We start from the raw sequence: 27,239 nt of genomic DNA, 5'->3' as shown, positions 1-27,239 counted from the left end.
CTCCAGCGCGGCGTCGAAGTCGAGGTTGGGGTTCCAATGCGCCAGCTTGGTGAGAACCTTGGTCATGGCACCCCGGTAAAGCCTCCGAGAATCATCGGCCAGGGAGGCCGCCCGGTTGGACTGGAGCTGCTCCAGGGCCCTGAGGACGCTCTTGAAGAAGATGGTTTATGTCTACTACACAACCTTCTTCTTGTAGACGTTGTTGGGCCTCCAAGTGCAGAGGTTTGTTGGACAGTAGCAAATTTCCCTCAAGTGGATGACCTAAGGTTTATCAATCCGTGGGAGGCGTAGGATGAGGATGGTCTCTCTCAAACAACCCTGCAACCAAATAACAAAGAGACTCTTGTGTCCCCCACACACCCAATACAATGGTAAATTGTATAGGTGCACTAGTTCGGCGAAGAGATGGTGATACAAGTTCAATATGGATAGTAGATAAAGGTTTTTGTAATCTGAAAATATAAAAACAGCAAGGTAACTAATGATAAAAGTGAGCATAAACGGTATTGCAATGCGTTGAAAAAAGGCCTAGGGTTCATACTTTCACTACTGCAAGTTCTCTCAACAATAATAACATAATTGGATCATATAACTATCCCTCAACATGCAACAAAGAGTCACTCCAAAGTCACTAATAGGGGAGAACAAACGAAGAGATTATTGTAGGGTACGAAACCACCTCAAAGTTATTCTTTCTGATCAATCTATTCAAGAGTCCATATAAAATAACATGAAGCTATTCTTTCCGTTCGATCTATCATAGAGTTCGTACTAGAATAACACCTTAAGACACAAATCAACCAAAACCCTAATGTCACCTAGATACTCCAATGTTACCTCAAGTATCCGTGGGTATGATTATACAATATGCATCACACAATCTCAGATTCATCTATTCAACCAACACAAAGAACTTCAAAGAGTGCCCCAAAGTTTCTACCGGAGAGTGAAGACGAAAACGTGTGCCAACCCCTATGCATAAGTTCACGCGGTCACGGAACTCGCAAGTTGATCACCAAAACATACATCAAGTGGATCACGTGATATCCCATTGTCACCACAGATAAGCACATGTAATACATACATCAAGTATTCTCAAATCCTTAAAGACTCAATCCGATAAGATAACTTCAAAGGGAAAACTCAATCCATTACAAGAGAGTAGAGGGGGAGAAACATCATAAGATCCAACTATAATATCAAAGCTCGTGATACATCAAGATCGTACCACCTCAAGAACATGAGAGAGAGAGATCAAACACATAGCTACTGGTACATACCCTCAGCCCCGAGGGTGAACTACTCCCTCCTTGTCATGGAGAGCGCCGGGATGATGAAGATGGCCATCGGAGAGGGATTCTCCCCCTTTGACAGGGCGCCGGAATGGGTCTAGATTGGTTTTCGGTGGCTACAGAGGCTTCTGGCAGCGAAACTCCCTATCTATTCTGCTCCCCCATGTTTTTAGGGTACATGGACATATATAGGCGAAAGAAGTCGGTCAGGGGAGCCACAAGGGGCCCACGAGGGTGGGGCACGCCCAGGGGGTAGGGCACGCCTCCCTGCCTCGTGGCTTCCTCAAAGCTTCCCTGACGTCTACTCCAAGTCTCCTAGATTGCTTCCGTTCCGAAAATAAGTTCCGTGAAGTTTCAGGTCGATTGGACTCCGTTTGATTTTCCTTTTCTGCGATACTCTAAAACAAGGAAAAAAACAGAAACTAGCACTGGGCTCTAGGTTAATAGGTTAGTTCCAAAAATCATATAAAATAACATATAAATGCATATAAAACATCCAAGGTTGATAATTTAATAGCATGGAACAATCAAAAATTATATATACGCTGGAGACGTATCAATGGTCAGCCTGGCGTCGGGGCTCGCATTGCGCTCTGAGGTATACCTCACATTTGGCATCCCCATTGTAGCCAGCTGCATGGAGATCCTGCCGGCGACGCCTTCGAGACGCCCAATCCAGTGGTTCTCGCCTTCCACAAAATCCTTGTGGTTGGCGGCTTCATTCTTCCACAGCTGCTTCTCCGTCTCCAGGTACTTGGCCAGGGCCTCCTCCCGGGCCTTACCCTCCGACAGCATCCCCTCAAGACCCTCCAGCTTCTGCTTGAGGTCTTTGATGGAGTTGTTGGCCTCGGAGAGCTGCTCGGCCTTGTCGAGGACTACGCCCTGCGCCTCAACCATTGCACTGTTGAGCATGTCCTTCTCCTTGGACAGCTTCTGGACCTGATCCTTGAGCCTGTCCCGCTCCACCTCTACCTCCTTCACCTTGTCGGCGTGAACCAAAGCCTGGGTGTCGAGTGCCTCCTTGTGCCTCTGCTCCCTGGGTCCGCTGCACGACAAGCTTCGCCACCTTCTCGTCCTTGCTGCGGAGCGTTGCGGCAAGCTTCTCCTCGCGCACGGCAAGGTCCTCCTCCTAGGAGTTTAGCACGGCCTGATGCTGGGCTCGAGCGGCCTCGGCTTCGGCGGCCAGGTTCCTCGCCGTCTCCTAGGCCTTCTCAACATTGGCCCGCTCCATGGTGAGCTCCACCTCGCGCTTGGCCAGTTCGCCCCGGGCGGCCTTCAGCTCCTCGCAAGCTTGGCGGAACCAAGTTTGCGCCTCGGCGACGTGTCCCTTGAGGTCTGCCTCCGCCTTGTCCACTGTTGCTGTCCTGGACTTGATCTTGTCCAGGCGGGCGCGGTGGAGCGCCTGGAGCTTCCGAAAGCTGGCGCCAATGGCCTGGAGAAGCCGCTCCTCTTGAGAACCGTCGCCATCGGTGCTTGGCTCGTCGACGACCTCGAGCCCGATGGTGGCAAGCACCTCCTCATCGAACACCTCTCCCTCGATGGGCGCCCTGGAGCTGGACACCCCTGGAAGGTGGACGAAAAGGTCGTCGCCCACCCTCAGATACCTGCCGGAGCCAGAAGCAGCGGAGGAGGAAGGCTGGTCATCAGCCACCTCCTCCTCGGCAACAGGCCTGCCGGCCTCCCCGGCGGGTCCCTTGCCGGCCTTCTCGGCAGTAGCCTTGCCGGGCTCCCCAGCAGGTCCCTTGGCGGCATCCTCGGCAGCACCCTTGGCGGCCTCCTCGGCGGCAATCTTCTCGGCCTCCGCCGCGACGTCCTTGGCGACATCCTCGATGACAGTGTCCGGGTCCTCCCGGTGCACCAGGAGAGGATTTGGACATCGGGAGAGGGGATGAAGCGAAGCCGAAACCAAGATTCAGAAAGAACAGAAGAAGGAAAGGGGTAGAAGGCGAATGGCTTACCCGTGCTAGGCTGGGAAGACGAGGCCCCCTCCCCGCCAACATCCGGCACCGGGGTGTGGGCACCGGTGCCCAAGCTTGCCTCCTCCACCTCCGTGTGCATGGGCTCGGTGCTTGGCGCCCTTGCCGGGGACACCTCTCGGGGCGGCGTGGTTGACGGAGGCGGCGTGCTGGGGGTAGCCCTTAGTGGCTCCTCCTGTTGTTGTCCTCCTCCTGCGATCGTGGCAAGGTTAGCTCCAAGGATCATGCCCTTGGCACACGTCGACGAGGGGCGAGTGGCAAACTTACGCTGGGGGCTGCTCCGGGGGCTGCTGTCCGGGCTACTCACCACCACGAGTGGTGCCTTTGAGGTGCCCGCCGAGGGCTAGCCGCCCGCCGAAGACCTGGCCCTCTTCACCCTCTGAGCCAGTGTCTCCGTGTCCCTGCCAAAACGAAAATAAGTTAAGATAAGGAGCACAGTTAAAGGAGCTGGAGATGACGAAAGGAAACGACACTCACTCGTCCTCCACCTCCTCTTCAACTGCCTTCCTCTTCCTCCTCGGGCCGACAGGTCCGAGGTCAAAGAATACCTCCGTGTTGTCACCTGCAGCAGGAGGGGAAGCAGGTGGAGGGGGGTAGCAGGTGGAGTTGGGGAACGCTTGGATGAAGAAGAGGCAGATGCTTTCTTCTTCGCCACTGTGGCCTTCACCAATTTCCTCGCCGCCGCGGCCCTCGTTTGGCGCGCGGACGTCTCCTGGGCGTGCCGGGGTTGCACGACCCTGTCGGGCCGAACCGGCTCACCGGAGTTGGACCACCGCAGGACTCGCCCCTTCCCCGCGGCTGGGGGCTCGACATCTTCAGCTTCCTTCCTCGGACGACTTGTCGTTGTTGTCCTCAACAAGAGGGGCCCCGGTGCGGGCGCTGCTGGCCTCCCTGGCGGACTCTCCTTTGCGGCCGCCACAGCCTTGTCCTCCACGCCGCCAGCGCTGCTGGCCTCCTTAGCGAGCTCCGCCTCCGCCGCCCTGGCGGCGATGTAGTCCATCTCCACCTGGGTGGTGTCTTGGACAAGCCGCGGCTCGTCGCGGATGTACTTCTCCTCCAGATTGTCGTAGAACTCCTGCACCTGCTCCTCCAGGAGCTCGGCCCAACTTGGGACCAGGCCGTGCGTGTTGCAGTCCAGCATCATGGCGATGATGTCGTTCCGGCGCGAGTTATTGCTCAGCGGGACCACCCCCTCCGGCAACCCAAACAAAGGCCCCTTGGCGACCTTGCCGTCCTTCCCGGCCTTGCCGGACCTCTCGGCCTTGCTGTCGCGACCCATGTCCAGCTGGAAGAGCCGCCGGCAGAAGTGGGCGTGCGCCAGCACCGTGAAGTTGTGGTCGAGGCCGGGGCGAAGCCTCATGATGTCGGCCGCATTCGTGAAGAGCCAGGCTGGCCTCCGCTTGTTATGCAGCGGAGTGATTTGGTGGCAGATGAAATCCGCCCCGATCATCTCAAGGGTGAGCCCGGCCTCGGTGAGGCGAAGAATCCGGGTGATGGCGGGCTTGAGCTTGTCGTCCTGGGCGTCGATGTTGCCCCAGTCAGGCCTGCGAAACGGCGGCGCCTGGTGAACCCGGGAGAACTCCTGTGGGTCGTCCTCCTCGATCCAGCACCACCAGCCCTGCCATTCTTCCCACCTATCCTTCTAGGCACCCTCTGGGTACGTCCCCTTGGACCTCGGGATCCAGGTGACGCAACCAGAGATGGTGCCTCCCCCTGGATGCGAGGGTAAAAGTAATGGCGGAAGAGCGTCGTGTTGGGGATGACTCCGGTGAAGCCCTCACAGAGGTGGGCAAAAAGAGCCATGCACGGCACAACATTTGGAGTAAAATCCAGAAGGTGGAAGCCAAATGTGTGCATGACATCATTGAATAAATCGGGGAAAGGGGGCAGAGGCCGCAAGAGAAGTAGTCGACGAAAAAGGGTACCGATTTGGGGCGGCCTCGGCATAGTTGGCGGGGATGACACGCGTGGTTGGATGCCCTGCCGTCTCTGCCCCCCCGTCTTGCACCCCCAAAGGGGCTTGAAGCTATCCCGGAGCTCGAACACGTCGACCGTCGAGGGGAAGTAGGCGAGCTGCATCCGTCGTGCCGCCAACTCACTCTTCGGTGGCTCCGTTGCTCCGACGTCCTTGTCCATCCCTTTGCCCTTGATGGTTTTGGGGGCCATGGCGGCTACGATAGGCGAGGGGCAGAGGACAGCGAAGACGCAGCGGCGGCAAGAAGAGGCAAAAGCTTGCGAAGGAAGGAGAAGGGGGCATCGGTTCCGAGATTGGAGGAGATGTAGGGGGTAAAGTGAGCAGCGCGCCCGCGGTTATTCCTCTTATTATGGGAAGGCGCGGGCCGCATCCTCTCCCATTAACCAAAATGTGACGCATGCGTGCGGAAACCGCCCCACGCATGACCCCCACATCACGCACGACCCTCCACATCGCGCGTTCAACACGGGTCGTGGGGAAGCGCAGCGGATGAGAAGTTATTACAGTAAAATCTGCCCCACCTGCCCGCGCACCATTCTGGGCCTAGCCCAACAATGCATTGCGCTTATGTGTGGCCCAGGCCTGGGGCTCCTGTCGCTGTACAAAAGTAGGGGATCTCCTTTTGACCCCTTTACTTGTGCACGGGCAGTCAGAGCCACGCGCCGTGGCCACAGTTAGAAGGGCAGAGGAGGGAAGCCGGAGAGAAGCCGAAGCACAAGACAACCGAGGTGACGCCAAGACCAGAAGTGCAGGAGGGCAAGAGGACGAGGTGGACTCCCTCGGCAAGATCCTTGCCGAGGCGGCCCCCGCAGCCCAGGCAAGAGCCTTGCCAGGGCAACTTGCCTAACACCAGCACAGCGAGCCACCCTTGAGCCCAAAGGTTTCGAACGCCATCAACAACTATATGGAACCAGGGCTCGGGAGGCACCTCTGAGGTGGCATGCAGATGTTCATCGAGACCGTAGACATATGAGTTCAGATGAGGACAAGAAGACGGCGACCCTCGGCAGAATCTTAGCCGAAGAAATCCACAGGACCCCCCGGCAAGACTCTTGCTGGGGATGACAGCAACACCATGGCAAGACCCTTGCCGAGGGCATAAGCAGGGCCACTGCCAGGCCCGCACCAGCCAAGACTCCGCTGCCGTTCACATGCAGCTGCCAGCCCAACCAGCTGGGCAGGCACCTGCGTGGCAACATGCAGCTTCCAGGCCAAATCAGCAAGCACCTGCGTGGCGGCATGCAGATCTTCATGAAGGCCATACCACCGTGCCACCTCAGCTGCTTGCCTGCCTACATGGCGCTGCATGCACCGCCAGCCTGGGCGTGTATTGAAGCGAGGCGGAGTGGCGACGGACGGGACAGGCCTCGTTCCCGTCCCCGATAAAGCTAATGGACACCTACGTAGCGCATTTAATGCGCTTTGTCCCGTAATGTAGTGCGATAAGCTCGCGCACTGTAGGCCTTTCCACCTCCTGTGTGCCACTGTGGCGACCCCTTTTTCTATAAAAGGAGGCCCGATATGACCAGGAGAGGGATTCGGCTTTTTGGAACGACACAGCCACGGTAGCTAGTTGAAGAAGCTTAAGAACACTCAATACATCCACCAAAGCAGGACTAGGGTTTTATGCATCCTCGTGGCCTGAACCTGGGTAAACGATCTGTGTGCTAGCTCCTAAACCTTCTCTCCTCACGACCCCGCGCCCGCCAACCGTAGAAGGGATCCCAGCGATCCCATAGGTGTCGTTCCCACCGACACCAGCGGCGGTGGCCTGGTCCTGCGGTGCCTGGCGGCGGATGTAAAGCGACAAGGAGGAGGCAGAGGAGGTCGAGACGAGGTGCAGGCAAGCCATGGAGGTCGGCGGCGTCATGGCCGCACGGGTCAGACGAGCTCACGGGCGACGACAACTGTGGCCGGCCGGACTTGTCTAGGAGGCAGGGAGGCTCGGTGGCGCTGGAGTCTTGGCGATGGTAGAGGCGCGAGGGAGGAGAGGGAGACGAGATGGTGCAGGGCATGTTGGGTCGCCGGCGCGGGCGCCATGTCCGGAGGAGGGGAGGCAGCAGCAAAGTCTTGCGAGTGTCCATGGCGGGGCAAGGCAGGGGTGTGGAGGACGAGCGAGGGGAGCTCCTCTCTCTTTCTCTGCGGGTGGCGACCAGAGCGAGGGAGAGGGAAAGATTGAGAGGAGGGAGGATCGGGCGTTGGTTCCATCCTCTACGCGTGACGACGCTAGGAGGAACAAGGGAGTGAGGGGAGATGCGAGGGGATAGTTCAGGTGAGGGTTAGGGTTAGAGATGGGCCTTGGCTGGGCCTTAGGCTTTAGCAAAAGAAGTGGGCCCGGGAGGATGAAGGAAGAGGCCAGCCCAGTTGGAGATTGTTGAACGTGTCTCCACTGCTCAGAAAAGAAAATGATGGAGAGGAAGAGAAAAGAAAATATTTGAGGGTTCAAATATTTTCTAAGTGAGCTGAAAATTAACAAGTATCCACTCGGCATATTGCCAAAGTGCCACAACTTGAAAGGGGCCATACGAAGAAAGATCATGGATGCAAAAAAATAGTTTAGAAACGAGCGGGATTTATAATGCAAGTTTGTTGCGGTTAATTCCAAGCTAATGTAATACTTTAATATAGCTCCCTAAATATTGAGAAGATATATTATAAATAGAAGTCACCATGTGACTTCTCTCGATTTAAATAGATCAACGACCTATGCAATTTATTTAGTTGAGTTTTACAAAATTAAATGACATGATGGCATGATGACATGATGCAATGCAAAAATAAATAGAGCAAGCACAAAAGAAACACATGGAGGTCACACAAATATGGAAGTCTACTAGAGCGTCGGTCTTGGGGCGTCACACCCGCCGCGCCAACAATGAGGCAGAGGACACCGCCGGTTCCGCTGATGCCCCACCCCGCCGGCACCAAGGCAGAGGATTTCGCCGGCTTCGGCGAGGCCCTGCTCCGCTGAGGCCCTGCCGCGCCAACAGCGAGGCAGTTGACATAGCCGGCTCTACTGAGGTCCCGCCCCGCCAACATCGAGGCGAAGGTCTTCGCCGGCTTCGGTGAGGCCCTACTCCGCCGAGGCCCCACCCCGCCAACAACGAGGTAGAGGACATCGCCGGCTCAGTTGAGGCCCCGCCTTGCTGGCAATGAGGGGAAGGATTTCCCCCGCTCCGCCGAGGCGCCGCCCCGCCGGCAACGAGACAGAGGACATCGCTGGCTCTGTCAAGGCCCCGCCCCACTGGCAACAAGGATGCGCCACACAGAAAACGTGGAAGAGTAGAACACGGTAGGTCACCGCCGCTTGGGTCCAAGTAAGGCCACTGCTGTTACCCTCTGGTCGAAGCCAAGCTACGCGGGTTGACCATTGATGGCCGATTAGCTTCTTGGCGGTGACGTGGAGTCGGAGAGCTGTGTTGGAGAAGGACGCTACTTCAGTTACTTAATTGCATGTGCAGTTGGGTCACTGACACGTGGGCCCAATAGGCATCTGGGCCACATGTCAGTTACGCAACTGCACCTAGAGTTAAGTCACTGAAGCTCAGACCGCCGGAGAAGAAGCTTCTGTTCGGCTCAGCCGGACACGGGTGGGTAGCTTCGGTTAATTAATTATACCTCCAGCGCACCCCTTTTTAGTTGAAGAATGTATGGAATGTAATGAAATCCAACATGCTTATATGAAATCCGACCGTATGAATGAATTTAGTTCGATTAGTTCGAATTCTTGTATCATTGGCATTGGATGAACATGCAAAATAATATGTACTAGCATTATTCCCAGGGTGATCACCTCGTTTGCAGCAGTTTCACATGTACTCCCTCCGGTCCTTTTTAGTCTGCATATAAGTTTTGTCTGAAGTCAAAGTATCTCTACTTTGACCAATCTTATAGAAATAGTATGAAGATTCACAATGTAAAATCAGGTGACTTGAAAGAAATCTAATATGCAAAGTAAAAAGGAACAGAGGGAGTACAAAGAGTTTGAGCAGCGTTTTAGCGTTCCTGTACATTGCAATCAAACACACAGGCCTGGCAATTCATAGAGAACATTCAAAACAATCGATGATTATGCTTCTCAGTGATTCACATGTCAGAGGCAATATTTACTTCACAACTAAAGAATAAAGAAAAATCGGTCGATGCTGCTGATAGCAAAGGGCGTCCCATTCGAAAATATCGAACGCATGTCTGCTTGCCTCAATGAGAAAATTTTGACAAGGTTGTCCCATTCCAAAATGTCAAATGTGTGTTGTTTTGCGTATATCAATGAGCAAACTTTGACAAGGTTTTCCCATTGCAAAATATCAAATGCCTATGATTGTGGAATAGGCAGGGTTTTCCATCGGCTCGGACATTGACATGGCACCTCGTGCTAAATAAACCAGCTGTTCTTTTTGTGCAGTTGCACCAAAATCAACCAAATTCGCGCGTAGCTTGTATGATTTCGCCTTTATATGTTGCAATGCCTCGAACATATCGGCACCTCCTTTCTTGTGGTGGAAATGAATGATTTTAGATGTATTCATGAACATTTTGTGCAGTTTCCATTGGAATCAAGCTGAGCACCCCTGTTTGCACAAATACAAAAAGGTGATTAGTTTCCCATTGAGATCAAACTGTACTATGAATTTACAGTTTAAACAGGCAACCTACATGATCCATGGAGAGCACACATATAAAAAAGTGGAACTCACTAGAAGGAATCCTAACACAACATTGTATTGGCCATCACAGCAACAAAGATGGAGATCCGTGAGTCCTTCTGAACTGAATTTAGTTTGTTCTTGTGGGCAATAATGTAACCATCCTTTAACTGCTCCCTTCTTAAGAAGAGAGGCTTGGCTTCTTTATCCTGGCATAATCGGAACTAGGCACTTCACATACTCCATATTCTTCTTCAGAGTTGGATGATCCTGTTGTGCAAAGACAAGAGCACAACTAAATTCTAGCATCCCTGTTTCCTCAAAAAAAGGAAAGGAACTATTTAAAACAACACAGATGAAGCACTTCTCAAGGACAATACCACTTTCTCATGACAGTATCTAAACAGTAGCACAACACCAATAGAGATGACAAAGCTCAATCATATGGATGAAATCCATGGGCGAGTACCAACCTTTGTTAGGAGGCTTATTATGTAGAGAATACAGATCAAACACTTCTCCGGAACCATCTGTTGTTATCTATTGTGGTTGTCATGCTTACTCTATACTCCTCGATTAGTTTAATGTTTCCAACATCTTCTTGTGCAGTTCCACTAAAATATATGTTATCTTCAAAGAAGATCCTTGTTTGCACAAGTAGAGATAATTACATATTACATTAAGAGTGGCATCGCATCAGTGGCAAAAAAATTGCTCGTTCCGTCCATAGCAATAAATTAAGATGCAAAACTATATCATTACTTGTGTCATCACAGTTCCAGTGCTTCATTACAGCACCAGGAGTTGATTTTTGTTTTTCTTCCGCTTGTTCTTCCCCTTCATCACTTGGTTCAATAACAGACAAGCTTCTCCTTCAATGTAAGATTTGGCATGTCAATTAGGGAGCACAAGTATATCACTAAACAATGACATTAATTTTCTGATGAAAGTGGCAAAATACAGGCCAATAGTTGTGAAATATCCTTATCTTACCTCAATGGGATATTACGGTGCACATACAGATTGGAAGTCTTGTCTCCATTTGTGCAGTTCACTAAAATCAAGCAACATTACCGTATAAGTAGCACAACATATGAAAGAACACTACACAATCAAGTGAAATAAGGCTAGTACTGACCTCTCATGACGTGGAATTCAAATAACTCACAAGAAGAAGATCTGAAACAAATTGTCCAACATGGATAGGAAGTCAGATCTCCTCTTGTGCGGTTCCACTAAGATCAAGCAATCAAGCAATGTTGTCAGTGTGACATTTTTGTTGAAATGCACAAAACACTCTTAAAACAAAAGTGTTTTGTGCAGTGCAACAAAAGGTCACAATAGCAACGAGGTGAAGTAGATAAACCTGTTTACACAGAGGTGCAAAGGAAACAACTAGTGGTCAATAATGGTAGATGGCACATAAGCCAACAAAAGAAGCATCTAACTATCTAAATAGGAAAGAAAGCAATATAGTAGCATTTCTCAAACGGTGGCATTGATTCATATTAACAATAAAATTCGTTAAACATGTAATTTGCTTTTAGCGGTGGCATTGCTTCAATTTTCCAGTGACATTATCAGAGGGTGTTTGTTTACATGGACTTTTTGGTGTAGGGACTAAAAAAAGTCCCTTTTTGTCCCATTTATACCAAACAGGAGGGACTTTTAGGGACTAAAAGTGGGCATTTGGGACTAAAGAAAGAAGACCCTGAGGGAGAGTCTTTTTGGGACTTTTTTTTCCAACAGTTGCCCCTGCCCCGCATCGCACCTTATCTCTATTAGTTCATTACTAGGGGTAACATGGTATTTTAGCATGTCATTTAATAACCTCTAGTCCATGTTTAGTCCCTGGAGCCAAGCAGGTCGGGACTACAGACTTTTTAGTTGGGACTAAAAAAAGTCCTAGCGCTTTTTAACCAAACAGGGCCTTAGATTAACAACAGCTAAAGAGTTGCATGGGACGATGGATGCACCAGCACCATGTGCATCTACCCATGTATAAAGGGGTGATGCACAGTCTTTTGCAACAAAGAACAAGCAACCAAGGAGCATATTTGTGTTGGTCCCAGTTTTGTTATCTTTAGACACCATTCCCTATGTCAAGGTAGCAAATCTAGTCCTACTCAAACTCTATAGCCTTGTCCCCCAAAACAAAAAGATCAGTTCATTATAGATGTCCGTACTGTGTTTGTCTTTATTTCCCTTTTTGACCAACGTAGGTGTTGGATAGCCAGTCTGTACTACTTTCCCCCTTCCTTTCCTCATTGAACCAGGTCCTAGATTCATGCTATACAACTTTCCCCCTACCTTTCCTCTTTGAACCACGTCCTAGATTCTTGCTATACAATTTTCCCCACTACTTTCCTGTTTGATCCAACACTTAGATTCAAGTGCAGAAGCAGAAAAATCCCACATGCAGCTAGAGCAATGCATGTGGAATAAGTAAATTATACCTTAAGGTTCTCGGGGCGTGGCTCGGTGGGTGGCCGGAGGCCGATCTGCCCACGCTATGTATGACAACAAGGAAGAAGGGGTCGGAGGCCCTCGCGCACCGCTGCTGGGTGAAAGAGAACTGCTGCGCCGGTAGTGGATTCCTCTCTCGCCAATGGCGATAATGTTGCACTAAGTGGGATTACTACTTGTGCATCCAAAATTCTTAAACCCAGTTTTGCCATATGAGTCCACCATACCTACCTATATGCGGTATTTCCGTGCCGTCCTAAGAAAATTTGTATGTGCCATCTCTAATTTTCAAAATAATTTTCCTTTTTGTGTGCTCGTACTGCTCATGAAACGGTAGGGGGTGGTTGATATTTTTCCATGCTAGATGTGTTATTCTCAAGAAGAGTGTTTATTCACTTGCCATTGCACGAGAGTACGGCAATGGTAATAGGGAAGCCCTATCCCGAATAAAAAATTAATTTACTTTATGTTGTCAAATAATAAATTCCTTGGAAAGTGTTGGTATGGACGGCACCCGTGGACACGGCTAGCCGTCGAATGTGAAAGTATGGTGGAAAAATGAATAACTTTATTTTCTGTTTGGGAACCGCCTATGATATATCTAGCATTGAAAGTATTGGGAACTACCCGATCGTTTTGGTTGACAGGAAAAGCAAGCCACCCAAAATGTTTTATCTCTATTTTTTCCGCTTTGAGCTCTAGCACCTCTACAAATCTCTACTCCTCTCTGCGAAGGGCCTTTCTATTTATTTTATGCAAATTTTATTATTATTTGATTCCCCATCTTCTCTTATAAAGTACCAACTAAGGGGCACTATGATCGTACTTGAGCATTGGGTATAGCTAGTATGTGAGTGTGTTTCATGAATGGATCAATGATTGAGCATAATGGTCTAGGGATAACTTGCTTTAGTGTTGATATTTTGACAGACATGGTTGCTTGTTGATATGCTTGAGTATTCAAATCTTCATGTCAAAACTAGACTATTACTTTGAATCATATAAAATTCCAAATGTCCATGCTACAAAAGAGAAGAATATGTGATGAACATGTTAGGCAGCATTCCACATCAAAAATTCCGTTTTTTTTCATTTACCTACTTGAGGAGGAGAAGGAATTAAGCTTGGGGATGCTGATACGTCTCGAACGTATCTATAATTCTTCTTTTTCCATGCTGTTATATTATCATTCTTGGATGTTTTACAATCATTTTATAACAACTTTGTATCATTTTTTGGAACTAACCTATTGACATAGTGCCCTGTGCCAGTTCCTGTTTTTTCCTTGTTTTTTTACTTCGTAGGAAATCAATACCAAACGGAGTCCAAACGCAGCGAAACTTTTTGGAGATTTTTTATGGACCAGAAGGAACAACTTGGGCCAAAGAAGTACCGGAGGGGTGTCCCGACGGGGGCACAACCCACCTCGGTGGCCTCCCGCACCACCTCTTTCCTCTATAAATACACTAAAAATCCAAAATCCCTAGGGGAGTCGAAAAAACACAATTCCAGCCGCAAAAAGTTCCAGAACCACCAGATCCAATCTAGACACCATCACAGAGGGGTTCATCATCCTCATTGGTGCCTCTCCGATGATACAAGAATAGTTAATTGTAGACCTACGACTCCGTAGTTAGTAGATAGATGGCTTCCTCTCTCTCTCTTTTGATTCTCAATACAATGGTCTCTTGGATATCTATTTGATGTAACTCTTTTTGCGGTGTGTTTGTTCGAATCTGATGAAACTTGAGTTTATGATCAAATCTATTTTATCCATGAAAGTTATTTGAGTTTAGATCTCTTATATGCATGATTGCTTATAGCCTCGTTGTTATTCATCGAATCTTTGGTATAGTTAGGCCGACTGAGGGAGTCCTAGATTAGGGGGTCTCCGGACAGCCGGACTATCTCCATTGGCCGGACTGTTAGACGATGAAGATACAAGATTGAAGACTTTGTCTCGTGTCCGGATGGGACTCTACTTGGCGTGGAAGGCAAGCTAGGCAATACGGATATGGATATCTCCTCCTTTGTAACCGACCTTGTGTAACCCTAACCCTCTCCGGTGTCTATATAAACCGAAGGGTTTTAGTCCGTAGGACAACAATCATAACATACAATCATACCATAGGCTAGCTTCTAGGGTTTAGCCTCTCTGATCTTGTGGTAGATCTACTCTTGTACTACTCATATCATCAATATTAATCAAGCAGGACATAGGGTTTTACCTCCATCAAGAGGGCCTGAACCTGGGTAAAACATCGTGTCCCCTGCCTCCTGTTACCATCCGGCCTAGACGCACAGTTTGGGACCCCCTACCCGAGATCCGCCGGTTTTGACACCGACATTGGTGCTTTCATTGAGAGTTCCTCTGTGTCGTCGTCGTTAGGCTTGATGGCTCCTACTATCATCGATAGCGATGTGGTCTAGGGTGAGACTTTCCTCCCCGGACAGATCTTCGTATTCGGCGGCTTTGCACTGAGGGCTAATTCACTTGGCCATCTAGAGCAGATTGAAAGCTACGCCCCTGGCCATCAGGTCAGATTTGGAAGTTTGAACTACACGGCCGACATCCGCGGAGACTTGATCTTCGACGGATTCGAGCCACAGCCAGGCGCGCCGCAATGTCGCGATGGGTATGACCTAGCTCTGCCGCGGAATAGTACCCCAGAGGCCGCGCCAGCATCAGCTCCGACCCTTAGCTCGGAGCAAACTGTGCCAATCGAGGACGGTGGCTAGACACCGCCTTAGGGGCTGTAGTCTCGACGGCGATCGAGCCAAACACCAACATAATCCTCTACGCAGCCCATGACTCCAAGGTGCCGGACTCTTCTTCTGACTCCGAACCATCTGCGCCCCTGCCAATCGAATCCGATTGGGCGCCGGTCATGGAATTCACCGCCGCGGATATCTTTCAGCACTCACCCTTCGGCGACATTCTGAATTCACTAAGGTCTCTCTCTTTGTCAGGAGAGCCCTGGCCGGATTATGGCCAACAGGATTGGGATGCGGACGACGAAGAAATTTGACGCCCACCCACCACCCACGTCGTAGCCACTGTCGATGATTTAACCGACATGCTCGACTTCGACTCCGAAGACATCGACGGTATGGACGACGATGTAGGAGACGAACATGAAGCAGCACCTATAGGGCACTCGAAAGCCACCTCGTCATATGACATATACATGGTGGATACACCCAAAGAAGGCAATGGCGACGGGATAGCGGAGGATGACCCCTCCAAGAAGCAACCCAAACGCCGACGTCAGCAGCGCCGCTCTAAGTCCCGCCAAAGCAAAAGTGGTGATACCGGCACAGGAGATAATAACACTCCGGATAGTGCCGAAGAAAACAACAAACCCCTCTAGCAAGATTTAGAGCAGTAGGATGGAGGAGCCAGCTCTCCTGAGAGAGCGGCAGACGGAGAGGAGGAGGATGACAATCACATGCCCCCCTCCGAAGACGAGGCAAGCCTCGGCGACGATGAATTCGCCGTACCAGAGGATCCCGTCGAACAAGAGCGCTTCAAGCGCCGGCTTATGGCCACGGCAAATAGCCTGAAGAAAAAGCAGCAGCAGCTTCAAGCTGATCAAGATCTGCTAGCTGACAAATGGACTGAAGTCCTCGCGGCCGAGGAATATAAACTCGAGCGTCCCTCCAAGAGTTACCCAAGGCGCAGGTTACTACCCCGACTGAAGGAAGAAGCATATGATACGGCTGATCGGCCACCTCATGGCCGCGATAGAGAGGCATTCCAGCTAAAAGCTCAGCCTCTACCCCAGTGCCATTCAAATAAAAAGGCATGGGGAGATACGCCAGACCTGCGAGACATATTGGAGGACAAGGCAAAGCATTCAAGATCGATCTACGGATCACGAGGGCGCACCACTCTGCGAGACGAGAAACATCACGCCGGATACAGTAAAAGCAAATCCGGCCGGGCCGAACACAGCGGGCAAGACCCATTCGAGCTGCGTCGCGATATAGCCCAATACAGAGGCGCCACACACCCCTTATGCTTCACAGACAAAGTAATGGAACATCAATTCCCAGAAGGTTTCAAACCTGTAAATATTGAATCATACGACGGCACAACAGATCCCGCAGTATGGATTGAGGATTTCCTCCTCCACATCCACATGGCCCGCGGCATGACTTACACGCCATCAAATACCTCCCACTAAAGCTCAAAGGACCAGCGCGGCATTGGCTTAACAACTTGCCGGCGGACTCCATTAGCTATTTGGAAGATCTGGAAGCCGCATTCCTCGACAACTTTCAGGGCACTTATGTGCGACCACCAGACGCCGATGATTTAAGCCACATATTTCAGCAGCCACAAGAGTCGGCCAGGCAATTCTGGACTTGGTTCCTTACAAAGAAAAATCAAACCGTCGACTGTCCGGATGCGGAGGCCTTAGCGGCTTTCAAGCACAACATCCGAGACGAGTGGCTAGCCCGGCACCTTGGTCAGGAAAAGCCAAAATCTATGGAAGCTCTCACGACGCTCATGACCCACTTTTGTGCGGGAGAAGACAGCTGGCTGGCTCGCAGTAATAACATATCAAAGAACCATGGTACCTTAGATACCAAGGACGGCAATAGCAGGTCACGTCGCAATAAGCATAAGCGCCACATTAACAGCGAAAATACTGAGGATACGGCAGTCAACACCGGATTCAAAGGCTCTAAACCCGGTCAGCGGAAAAAGCCATTCAAACAAAATACGCCGGGTCCGTCCAGCTTGGACTGTATACTCGATCGCTCGTGTCAAATACACGGCACCCCAGACAAGCCAGCCAATCACACCAACAGGTATTGTTGGGTGTTCAAGCAGGCCGGCAAGTTAATTGCTGAAAACAAGGACAAGGGGCCGCATAGCGATGACGAGGAGGAGCCCCGGCAGCCGCACACTGGAGGACAGAAGAGGTTTCCCCCGCAAGTGCGGATGGTGAACATGATATACGCAACCCACATCCCCAAGAGGGAGCGGAAGCGTGCACTCAGGGACGTATATGCGTTGGAGCCAGTCGCCCCAAAGTTCAACCCTTGGTCCTCCTGTCCGATCACCTTCGATCGCAGGGACCACCCCACTAGTATCCGTCATGGCGGATTCGCCGCACTGGTCCTAGACCCAATCATCAACGGATTTCACCTCACCCGAGTCCTTATGGATGGCGGCAGCAGCCTGAACCTGCTTTATCAGGACACAGTGCGCAAAATGGGTATAGACCCCTCAAGGATCAAACCCACGAAAACGACCTTTAAGGGCATCATTCCAGGTGTAGAGGCCCATTGCACAGGCTCAATTACACTAGAAGTGGTCTTCGGATCCCCTGATAATTTCCGAAGCGAAGAGTTAATCTTCGATATAGTCCCGTTCCGCAGTGGTTATCACGCTCTGCTCGGGCGAACCACATTCGCTAGATTCAATGCGGTACCGCATCATGCATACCTCAAGCTCAGGATGTCAGGACCTCGCGGAGTTATTACAGTCAATGGAAACACAGAGCGCTCTCTTCGAACTGAGGAGCACACTGCGGCCCTCGCAGCAGAAGCGCAAAGCAGCCTCTCAAGGCAATCAACCAGTTCGGCGCTTCATAGCCCGGACACCTTCAAGCGCACTCGGGGCCATCGGCAAATAGACCGCCTGGCGCGATCTGAGCTCGCGTAGCAATACGGCGGCCACCCCAATCCCAGCCCAACGGCGATATTCGTGCCGCGCATACATAATTACGCATTAAAAAATACCATGGGCACCAGAGGGGAGGGGGGCACAACTGCGGCACGCCCCAAAACGCGGCCTAAACCACACTAGGGGCTTCCCGTTTCGTTATTTTTCTTTTTATTTTAGGACCTTAATCTCTGGAAACACTGTTCGGCATCACTATTGCCGAACACATGATGCAGCAACCAAGGAGGCAAACAGCTACGTCATACCACAGAATTCCCAGGTTGATTACAGTAACGAGCGAAATATTCGATTTCATATCATTCCTCAGCTTGCCCTTGGAAGGGACATAGTCCTACTATTTTCTTATCGCACTATCTGTATCACTCTGCTGTAACGCAATTTTTCAATAAACAATGCATGACATTACGACTATTATTGCATTCTTGTTATATATATATATATATATCGATGTGTTCATTAATGACGCCTTGCAACCGTACACTGGTACGACCAATACACCAGGGGCTTATGTACCCCACAATGCGGTGTGAAAAGTCCGAACACTTTCACAAGTGCGGCACCCCGAACTTATAGCATTATATGCATCAGCTCCGAATCATGTCTTTGGTCAAATGTTGGGTTTGCCCGACTCCTATGTTTTGGTACCTTACGTTCCGCTCTATCGGCTAAGGTAGTGCTAGGAGAACTACAGCGATTGTGCCCCGGTTCTGCCGGGCTGAGCACCTCAGTAGAGAAAGCTAAAACTGTCTGTCATGATAAGGCGAGAGACTGGTCGCTGTTCGGCGAGGTTTTTCGAGTCCCTAAAGACTTATGCCGCTTAGGGCGAGGGGCCGGCCCTGTCCGGCTTACAGGCGTGTATCGCGCCCCGAATTCGGCCTTCCGAATACCAGGGGCTTCGCCGAAATTTAAAATTATAGAATTCTATGGCTAAGTGAGAGTGATAAAGCATTATTAGTCCGGTTTCCTTGTTCGTTGTGCTGAGCACCTCCCTCGAAGGACCCAAACATGGGAACAAGAGTGCTCAGGTTTATCTCGAACACCCCAATACTCGTGGCATGGGGGTAGAAGCCGAGGATTAGCCATCTCTGAGATTGGATAAACAGCCAAACAGAAGGTAATATTTTAAATTCCAACAAGCGTTGCATAGCGCATATGAAACAAGTTTTCATACATATAGGATAAAACGAGCAAGTCTCATTCAAATATTACATCTTTCAAACACTCGTCCGCGATGAGACGGGCGCCCGGCAGAACACCCTCGTAGTACATCTTGGGGTGGCGGTGCTCCTTGCCCTCTGGCGGCCCCTCCTTGATCAGCTTCACGTCGTCTAGCTTGACCCACTGCAATTTCACATGGGCAAAAGCCCGGCGTGCACCTTCAATGCAGACAGATCGCTTGATGACCTCCAGCCGCGGGTAGGCATCCACGAGCTGCCTCACCAGGCCGAAAAAGCTGTTCAGAAGGGCATCGCCAGGCCACAACCAGACTATAAAGTTCTTCATGGCCTGATCGGCCGCCTTATGTAGCTCGACCATCTGCTTCAGCTGGTCGCTCATTGGCACCGGATGTTCAGCCTCGGCATACTGAGACTAGAACAACTTCTCCGTCGAGCTTCCGTCCTCGGCCTGGTAAAATTGTGCGGCATCGGACACACTGCGGGGCAAATATGCGAATGCTCCTGAAGAGCTCCGTATCTGGGTAAGTAATCGGTAATTTACTTTTACATGCTTGCTTTGCATATAGAAAAGCCTTGCCCGCCGCTATCTTCTTCATTGTGTCGATCTCTTGGAGGGCCTTTTGGGCTTCGGCCTTGGCACTTTTTACACTCTCGAATGCCGCGGCAAGCTCAGACGCCCGCGTCTTGGAGTCAAGCTCCAACGCCTCGTGCTTCGCCACAAGAGCCTGGAGCTCTTGCTGCACCTCACCCACCCGAGCGTCGTGCTTCTCTCGCTCGGTGCGCTCCTTGCTTCAGGGTTGCCACCTCGGTCATGGCCCCTGGCAAACATACAATGATCCTGTCATTTTGCAATCGCGTCCCATTTTATATATTCATATCTATAGATGGGGTATTACTTACCCTTGTTCTCCTCGAGCTGCCTCTTGGCAAGGCCGAGCTCTTTCTTGGACCCCTTGAGGTCCTGCTTCAGTACGGCAACCTCCGCAGTTAGTGCGGCGGACGCCAGCAGCGAAGCCTGCATATGCATATTGACATACTTATATTAGACTCCTGCGATATTATTTGATCCTCCGTTCGGCTTTTCTTTGTGAACACCGAACGAAGCATCAGGGACTACTGTCTATGCGGTAATATTTCTACTACATTTTAAAACACTTACCTCAAAGCCTGTTAGAAGGCTGGCACAGGCTTCAGTCAATCCGCTCTTGGCGGACTGAACCTTCTGGATCACCGCACTCATGATAGTGCGGTGCTCCTCGTCGATGGAAGCGCTGCGAAGCGCTTCCAGCAGATTGTCCGGTGCCTCTGGATGGACATAGGTCACCGGCACAGGCGTCTTGCCCCTCTTAGAAGGAGACCGCCTGCCCGAGCCCGGAACCGCTGGAGGGTCTGGCACGGTGTTCGGCTGAGGGCCGAACTCGGAGCTCTCGGGGGCCCCATCCTCTCGGCTCCCGGAGTCCGTAAGGTCGCCTTGAGGCGCCTTCGGGACTGTCTCCTCTCGATCCGGTGCCTCTTGAGACAACACCTTGGCATCGTCGGCAGGATGAGGGGAGGTGGCGGTCGGGACTGGATTGCTATCCATGTCCGACAAGCCCAAGGAGCCGTCCGGTGATACATCGATACTGGCTCGTGGCGGCCTGCATAATTGCGTTCGGCGTTAGGGAAAGCAGTGCGACAAAGGAATCCTAGGAGTTACTCTGGTATCCGAATACTTACGATCTCCTCGGGGGCTTGGCCCTGGGCAACCACTCGTCTTCGCCTTCATCGGCGGCGGTGGAGTTGTCCGGAAGGAGAGTCCTTCCCTTCTTGGACCCTCCGGCCTCCCCGGTTGGGGCGGCCTTCCTTTTCTTGTCTCCCCCAGTCGGTGGGGGAGCACCTTCTTCTTCCTCTTCCTCGTCTTCAGGGGAAGAGTGCGCCGCAGAGTCATCGGACGGTGAGTCCGACGACGCCTGGCATCGGGAACTCTTTCGGGTTCCCTTGGCCTTCTTGGTCTTCTCCGGCACCTTATAAGGGGCCGGAGTCAGCATCTTTGCCAGAAGAGCGTCTGTGGGACCTTCGGGCAAAGGAGCCGGACAGTCGATCTGTCCGGCCATCTTCTGCCAGTCCTGTCAAAGGTACGGGAGTTTAGATCCTACATAGAGCCAATCTATATAAAAAATAATTATCCCGTGAAAGGTAAAACAGCTTACCGCACTGGCTAGGCGCTTCGCGCTGAATCCGCGGTCCTCAGTAATAAGGGGAGGGACCTCGGCACTTTTGAACAACACCCTCCAGGCGTCTTCATGAGTCGTGTCGAAGAGCCTGTTCAGAGTTTGGTGCTGCGCCGGATTGAACTCCGACAAGTTGAACTCCCGTTGTTGGCACGGGAGTATCCGGCGGATGAGCATAACTTGGACTATGTTGACAAGCTTGAGCTTCTTGTCCACCATGTTTTGAATACATGTTTGGAGTCCGGTCAGCTCTTTTGAATTACCCCAGGACATGCCCTTCTCTTTCCAGGAGGTGAGCCACATGGGGATGCCAGATCGGAACTCGGGGGCCGCTACCCATGCGGGGTCGCGCGGCTCGGTGATATAGAACCACCCCGATTGCCACCCCTTTATGGTTTCCACAAAGGAGCCCTCGAGCCATGTTATGTTGGGCATCTTGCCCACCATGGCGCCTCCGTACTCCGCCTGGCGGCCGCCACCACATTTGGCTTGACATTGAAGGTCTTCAACCATAAGCTGAAGTGGGGCTTGATGCGGAGGAAGGCCTCGCACACGACGATAAACGCCGAGATGTTGAGGATGAAGTTCGGGGCCAGATCGTGGAAATCCAGGCCATAATAAAACATGAGCCCCCGGACGAAGGGATGGAGAGGGAACCCCAGACCGCGGAGGAAATGGGTGAGGAATACTACCCTCTCATGGGGCCTGGGGGTGGGGATGAGCTGCCCCTCATCTGGGAGCCGGTGCGCGATGTCGTCGGGTAGGTATCCGGCTCTCCTCAGTTTCTTGATGTCTCCCTCCGTGACGGAGGAGACCATCCACTTGCCTCCCGCTCCGGACATGATTGGAGAAGGTCGAGGTGGGAAGTGCGGACTTGGGCGCTAGAGCTCGAGTGTGCGAAAACGGATGGATAAGGGAGGAAGAAGGCGTGGATAGAAAGGTGAATACTTATCCCTTTATATGGGCGGACGAAACTAAGCGTCCCCACTTGCCTGGTAAAACTCGCTTATCCCCCAAGCGCCGCAATTGATGGCGCGGTTGGGTTACCCACGCCCGTATTAATGAGAATCCCGTAATAAGGGGACACGATCTCTGCTTTGACAAGATGTGTCGAAAAACTGCCTCGCATTATGCGCGGGGCTGGTTAAAAGAAACGGTTCGAATAATCGCCGGGCCGTGACATAACGTCATGCTGCCAAAACAAGCCAGCAAATTAGATCTGCGAAAATATTATTCTCTCTACGATGGAATGTGGAACTTATTTTGCAGGGTCGGACACTATCCTCGTATTCAAATTCTTCTGCGGTGTATTCGGAGAAGGAACCCGCCTTGCAATGCCGAAGACAATACTACGCGCCGGACTCATCGTCATTGAAGCCTGGTTCAGGGGCTACTGAGGGAGTCCTAGATTAGGGGGTCTCCGGACAGCTGTACTATCTCCATTGGCCGAACTGTTAGACTATGAAGATACAAGATTGAAGACTTCGTCTCGTGTTCGGATGGGACTCTACTTGGCATGGAAGGCAAGCTAGGCAATACGGATATGGATATCTCCTCCTTTGTAACCGACCTTGTGTAACCCTAACCCTCTCCGGTGTCTATATAAACCGAAGGGTTTTAGTCCGTAGGACAACAATCATAACATACAATCATACCATAGGCTATCTTCTAGGGTTTAGCCTCTCTGATCTTGTGGTAGATCTACTCTTGTACTACTCATATCATCAATATTAATCAAGCTGGACGTAGGGTTTTACCTCCACCAAGAGGGCCCGAACCTGGGTAAAACATCGTGTCCCCTGCCTCCTGTTACCATCCGGCCTAGACGCACAGTTCGGGACCCCCTACCCGAGATCCGCCGGTTTTGACACCGACACCGACTAAATCGATTTTTCTTGCCATAGGAAGAGGTGCTTTCTGATGGGTTCGATCTTACGGTGCTCAATCCCAGTGACAGAAGGGGACACGACACGTATGTATCGTTGCTATTAAGGATAACAAGATGGGGTCTATTCGTACATGAAAAGATCTTGTCTACATCATGTCATCATTCTTATTGCATTACTCCGTTCCTCCATGAACTTAATACACTAGATGCATGCTGGATAGCGGTCGATGTGTGGAGTAATAGTAGTAGATGCAGGCAGGAGTCGGTCTACTAACCTTGGACGTGATGCCTATATAATGATCATTGCCTGGATATCGTCATAATTATTTGAAGTTCTATCAATTGCCCAACAGTAATTTGTTTACCCGCTGTATGCTATTTTCTTGAGAGAAGCCACTAGTGAAATCTACGGCCCCCGGGTCTATTCTTTATCATATTTGCTTTGAGATCTATTTTATTTGCTTTTATTTTTAGATCTATTATTCCAAAAACCCAAAAATACCTTGCTGCCATTTTTTGTTATTTATTTTATCTCACATTTCCGCAAGATCTATTTATCCAGTCTACTACAAAATTATGCATCTTTTACCCAGGAGGGTTGCAAGTATTTGTTCTTTGTGTGAAGGTACCGTTTACATAGTATTGTGTGGTTCTCCTACAGGTTCGATAAGCTTGATCTCATCTGAGGGTACACGGGAATTTCATCTAGTCACTTACATCATGTTGGTTTGATTTGTGTTCACTGCTTTGATAATTTGGTATGTGGGTGGACCAGTGCTTAGGTTCTGTTCTTACTTATGATTAACCCTCCCGCAAGCATCTGCAACTATGAGAAAAGTATTAAGAATAAATTCTAACCATAGCATTAAACTTTTGGATCCAATCGGTCCCTTACAAAATAGCACATAAACTGGGGTTTAAGCTTCTATCACTCTCGCAACCCACCATCTAATTGCTACTCCACAATGCATTCCCTTAGGCCCAAACAGGGTGAAGTGTCATGTAGTCGATGTTCACATGACACCACTAAGGGAATGACAACATACATACTATCAAAATATCGAACACATATCAAGTTCACATGATTACTTGCAACATGATTTCTCCCGTGACCTCAAGAACAAAAGTAACTAATCACAAATAATAATCTTGCTCAAGATCAGAGGGGTATTAAATAGCATAATGGATCTAAACATATAATCTTCCACCAAATAAACCATATAGTAATCAACTACAAGATGTAACCAACACTACTAGTCACCCACAAGTACCAATCTATAGTTCCGGTAACAAGATTGAACACAAGAGATGAACTAGGGTTTGAGAGGAGATGGTGTTGTTGAAGATGTTGATGAAGATTACCCTCCCCAATATGGGAGAGTTGTTGGTGATGATGATGACAATTATTTCCACCTCCGGGAGGGGTCAAAAGAGGCTACAATTGATCCCCTATACTTGTGGGTTATCAGCGAAGGATCAAATCGAGGCCTGGTGGGGGTGTCGACTGTGTTAGCTAGCTCAGGGGTATGATCACAGTGGGAGATTAGGGCGCGATGGTGTCTGGACAGAGGGGAAGAGGTCCATGGCATGGACTAACGAAGGTAGAGAGCTCCACTGCGTAGTCGACGGTGGGTAGAACTACAAAAAAGACACATCTGTGACAATTTGGCCCAAACAATTTTTTCTGTCATGGTTATGACACTTCTATGATGATAATTGTGACAAAACACATATCATCATAGATGTGGTGGCCTTCTACTTCTATGAGAAAAAATCATGACAGAAAATGGGCTTTTCGTCCTGGGCAGGCCGGGGACGCACGTGCATGACATTCTTTGGGCCGTCCATGACGGAAAATACCGTGGTTGAAGCGAGGGCGAGGAAAATTTCGGGGATTTCCCGGTTACGGTGGGTGGTCTAGGCCGAGTGATGCACAGAGGTTTGTGTGTTTCTCTCGTATAGGTACGCGCGCATGTGTGCGAGGCGTTGGGCTCTAACTGAACACGAGCGAGGTGTTCGCTTACTGAACCCGAGTAATTGCACTAGCTACATTACTGAACCTGAGAGATCGATCCCTTGTCTGCTAACTGAAATCGAGCGATTCCTTCATTGCTAACTGATCTTGAGCGATTCCTTCACTACTGCTGCTAAATGAAGTCGATCGAACCTGCCTCTTGATGAACAGTGACCATTGTTGGGGGTTGGATGAACAGTTCCCAGTGGGTGTTGGATGAACGGGAGCCCATGGTAGTAGGCAATTGCCGCTGGATGAACAGGAGCCCGAGGAGGCCGCTACACACCCGAGCCGATTGGCGGTGGAGGAACATGACCCCTTGGAGGGCTGGTTGAATAGTAGCCGGTGGAGGCCAGATGAACAGTAACCCCGTGGATGAATAGTAGCAGGTGGAGGCAGGAGGAAGACGCGATGGATGAACTGTAGCAGGTGGAGGCTGGAGGAAGTTGATGGTGGATGAACAATAGCCCGTGGAGGCTGGAGCGAGGCAGTAGATGGTGTATGAACAGTAGCCCGTGGAGTCCCGTTTTGCGGTATGCCACACCCCTGTCGATGAACATGACCCCATTTCAACCGCAAACGCTCAAACTGAAGCTCGTTTCCTCTGTTTTGTGGTACGCCACACCCCTCCCGATCAACAGGACCCCGTTTTGACCGTAGGCACTCGAACAACATTCCGTTTCCTCCGCTTTGCAGTACGCCAGACCCTTCCTGATGAACAGTACCCCATTTCAACCGTATGCGGCTGAGCAGAAGGTCGTTTCCTCTATTTTTGCGGTACACCAGACTCGTTTCGGCTGTTCCATCCAAGCCGGTTGGCTCCCAATGAACAGGACGTATTCCGACTCAGTCGGTTGCCTCCCGATGAACACAACATTGTTCCCTTCGTTCCGACCCAGACGGTTGGTTGCCGATGAATAGGACATCGTCGTTGTACGAGTTCGAGACCCCGCTCACATGTGCGTATGTAGCTGTATTTACTTTCTTGCAGTGTGGTTGTACGTACATGTACACGATATATATAGATGCAACTAAGTGACGGCAGTTCTACTATGACATGTGTCGCTCCTTACTCTGCCACGATTCTTCGCTGCAGAGAGACCGATCGACCGCTACGTACGTACACATTTGCGACCAGGATAACACTACGTATGCTTCGACATGGTCGGTCCCAGCTGTCAAGGGCTAAGGAGGCAATTCCTTCTATGCAAAGATGTAGCTAGTGGGTCCCAACTGTCACAGGAAACGTTTTCTCACGAAATATAGAGGACCTTCCAGTGGGTCCCCGCTGTCAGGTGGAGGAATCATTATTTTGCGCTTAATAATGAGGCGCTTCCTTGCGTGCGGCCGTGGGCCCAGTTGTCAGCCTCTCCACGTACAGTCCTCTTCCGATGGATGCCATTCGTTGACCACGTTGACCATGATGCGCCGAGAGCACCAAGATAGTGGATGATGAGGAGGCCTAAGAAGGGAATGACAAGGAGCCGAGGAAGACTCAGAAGTTGTTTCCCACACGGAGAGGAGTATGAGGATTTACTGGTTTGTCTGCCGTCGTCGGAGAATAACAGGAGGTGTGGGTCAGTAGAGGGATGGCCAGGCCAGCGATGGGAGTAGGGCGGGTCGGGAGGCCTACGCGGCAGCACTCCGCCTAGGATAGACATGAGCAAGATTAGAGGTTGAAGAAGCAGCACGACTGTTGGATTAACATCCAATGATCCAGCTCCCATAATCATTTGTGGACTAAGTTGAAAAAGTCATGCGTACGTGTAAGCTTAGTAGGCCCACAAGTTAACCACCAAATCTGTCGGGTCCCAGCTGTCATCGGGATGAATAGTTTTTTTTTGCATAAAAAGGAGGCACTTCCTTCTGTGTGAAGATATAGTCGGCCGGTCCCAG

This window comes from Triticum urartu, chromosome 7A, assembly GCF_056163025.1.
Source record: "Triticum urartu cultivar PI428250 chromosome 7A, HENAU_Tu73, whole genome shotgun sequence".
Lineage (NCBI taxonomy): Eukaryota > Viridiplantae > Streptophyta > Magnoliopsida > Poales > Poaceae > Triticum > Triticum urartu.
This window is presented reverse-complemented; position numbering follows the sequence as displayed.